General features: G+C 39.4%; 1 pseudogene; it reads left to right on the top strand.

Moving 5' to 3' along the window:
- The first annotated feature begins 620 nt into the window (after positions 1-620).
- Positions 621-715, top strand: LOC132423748 (U6 spliceosomal RNA; annotated as a pseudogene).
- The last annotated feature ends 2,431 nt before the right edge of the window (positions 716-3,146 follow it).

Below are 3,146 nucleotides of genomic sequence, written 5' to 3'. Positions count from 1 at the left end.
ATTAACCACTTTCAAGGTGGCGTTCGCTTCTCAAACTCTGAAACTCATGCTTCTGCAGGAAGCTTCCTTGACTCCTGAACCCAGAGATGTGCAGTCCCCAAATTTACTAAGCACTGTCACATCATCAAATGCCACGCCTGTTGGATCTAAGAAAACCCTTCTGTATCACGGATTTCTGTGGGTTTAGGAGCAAATCATACTTCAGACTATTTTTTTTTGCTCCTAACCAATTTGGAACTGACAATAAAAATGAGGAAATTTTTTTAAATGGTCAATAATAGTAACTATACTACTAAGTTGACATAAGAACTACTAAAAATAAACTCCTAATCCTAGTAACAATAAAAGTACTCACAGATTGATATGCACATCAACATTAATATAGGCATTTCATAAAACTGCCCTTTTATTCTACCAAGTTAGCTAAAAGACAAAATTCATTGCTTATGAATTGCCCATCTTTGTATTTTTATTTAGTAATAGTTCAGTTGGAATTTCTTCATACATTTTGAAGTGCTTTATTATACATAATCTCTCTAGTGTCTAAATGTGTTAAAATAAATTATTTAATAAAGAGCAGTAATTGAGCTTTAGGTTTGATAAGTATTAAGAATATTCCAGTGCTCGCTTCTGCAGCACATACACTAAAATTGGAAGATTAGCATGGCCCCCGTGCAAAGGGGACATGCAAATTTGTGATGTGTTCCATATTTTTATAACAAAAGAGAAGAAGACTCACAGATATAGAGAACAAACTAGTGGTTACCAGTGTGGAGAGGGAAGGGGGGAGGGGCAAGGAAGGGTAGGGGATTAAGAGGTACAAGCTACTCTGTATAAAATAATATTGTACACTGATGACTTATATAATATTGTACAGCAATTATACTTAAATAAAAGAAGAAAAGCAAGTAAAAAAAAGGATATTCCAGAAAACCCTCTTTGTAATTACTGGATAGCCATTATTTTTATCTTTTTCTCCCTTCTTCTCTCCCTCCCTTTCACCCTCCTATCTGTTCCCCCTTTCTTTCTTCCTTCCTTTCTCTTGTCTTTTATTTCTGAGCACCTACTCTCTCTCTCTCTCTCTCTCTCTCTCTCTCTCTCTCTATATATATATATATATATATACACACACACACACACACACACACACACACACACACATATATATATATATATTTTTTTTTTTTTGCGGTACGCGGGCCTCTCACTGCTGTGGCCCCTCCCACTGCAGAGCACAGGCTCCGGACGCGCAGGCTCAGCGGCCATGGCTCACAGGCCCAGCCGCTCCACGGCATGTGGGATCGCCCCAGACCGGGGCACGAACCCGCGTCGCCTGCATCGGCAGGAGGACTCTCAACCACTGTTCCACCAGGGTAGCCCACACCTACTATATTTTTAAGCATCTATGTATCTATCTGTCTATCTATCTATCTATGTCACAAGTTGAATGACAAGGAGTTTACAAAAATAAATAAGACAATAAAATGGACTCTCTGATAATAAGAATCTTGCAATAGGAAGGAGTGATTAGGCAAATAAAGTAAGGTACTGAAAATACTTTGCCTCTATAGAAACATTCCTATTACCAAGAGGTTAAGTAACCTACTTGAGGTCAAAGTCAGAAAATGTAACTATCAACTTGATTTCTAGGAAAGAGCTATTTTCCTCTGAGGCTTCAGAAGTGTGTATGCTCTCATCTCTAGTGCTGTACCTAAACTGTTAGTGCTGCCATTTTCTCCTTGCTTTAGTGTCCTGGGAAGCACCAGAACAAGACTAGATCTGAACTCACTGCAGCAGCCTTGTGTTCCATTTTCTCCTGTTCCTGGGAGACAAGCTCTCCCAGGTTATTCCCACACACCATATTAACAACATTCACTGGTTCAAAAACTCCATGCAGGATCTGAGATATGGAATTAGGTGTATACCTAATGTAGAATCCTGATTCAAAGGAGAAAGTGGATAAAAGTACTTCTAAGAAGTCTTCCTATTACTTTTGGAGTTATGGACACATAGCAGAGTGCATGAATGTGATCAGCATACATTTTATTTACTCACAAAAATATGAGACAGAACTTAGAATTTAGTTTTAAGGTTGCACGTCATATTTAATGTTTTTTTTTAAATTAATAGTAAATAAATAAAAGACAATTTAATAACAAGACATTTTCCCAACAAAATGAATAAAAAGAGGTTAAAAGCTGATTTTCCATTCTGGTGAAGGTGCGTGAGATGATGATGCTCACACAGCACTTAGTATGTTGTCTTCTGGGGGATCAATTATGCAGACATATATCAAAATCTCCCTTTCTCCTCTCATCCCCATCACTCTTAGTTCTGATAAAGCTAAATGGACTATGCTTGTACTCCATAAGGAAAGAGGGAAGGAAGGAGGAAGGAAGGAAGGAAAGAAGGAAGGAAGGAAAGAGAACATAGGCAGAGAAAAAAATATATGAGAGAATGTCCCAGGGGCAGCTAATCATGTTTGAACTGTTTGGGAAGGTCTTTCTGAGATGGTGACACTTGAGCTATGTCTTGCCTGGTCTGAAAAGGAAACAACCTTGCGAGGACCTGTAGTAGAGCCTTCCGGTTGGAGAAGCAGCAAACACAAAGGCCCCGTGACAAGAACAAAAAAGATGCTGATGCTGATGGTGATGTGAGTGGAGCCTGTTGAACAAGTTATACAACAGGACAAGAAAGAGGCAGGCAGGAGCAATGCTGAGGAGTTTGGATTTCACTCTAAGGGCAAAAATGAGCCACTGGAGGGATTTACCACTGATGGGCCCAGAGACACTTCATCCATCCTTGAAAGTTGGAGGGTAGAGTGGCAGCACAATGTGGGTCGGCTGGTGTATTTAATGGTGGAAGTCAGTCTGGGTGCACTTATGTTCCCAAGTACAAGTGAGGAAAGGTCATCAGCTGAGAGTGAGATATTTTATTAAAATGTTGAGAAGGAGGAAATTGTTTTTAGGAGAGCAGGAGAGCAAACATACTAAAGTGTAATCAAAATTGGAAGAGATCTAAGAGCCAGTTTGAGAACTGTGGTCATGAATTTAAGGTGATACCAGTAAGTGTGGTTAAGTGTTTTTCTCTAGACATGTATCGCTGCTTTTGAACATGGAGAATAGTTGGGTTTTTGAGGTTTCGGC

The sequence above is a fragment of the Delphinus delphis genome, chromosome 3 (assembly GCF_949987515.2).
Source record: "Delphinus delphis chromosome 3, mDelDel1.2, whole genome shotgun sequence".
NCBI lineage: Eukaryota > Metazoa > Chordata > Mammalia > Artiodactyla > Delphinidae > Delphinus > Delphinus delphis.
The sequence above is the reverse complement of the archived record's forward strand: the minus strand, read 5'-3'. Positions and strand labels throughout refer to the sequence as shown.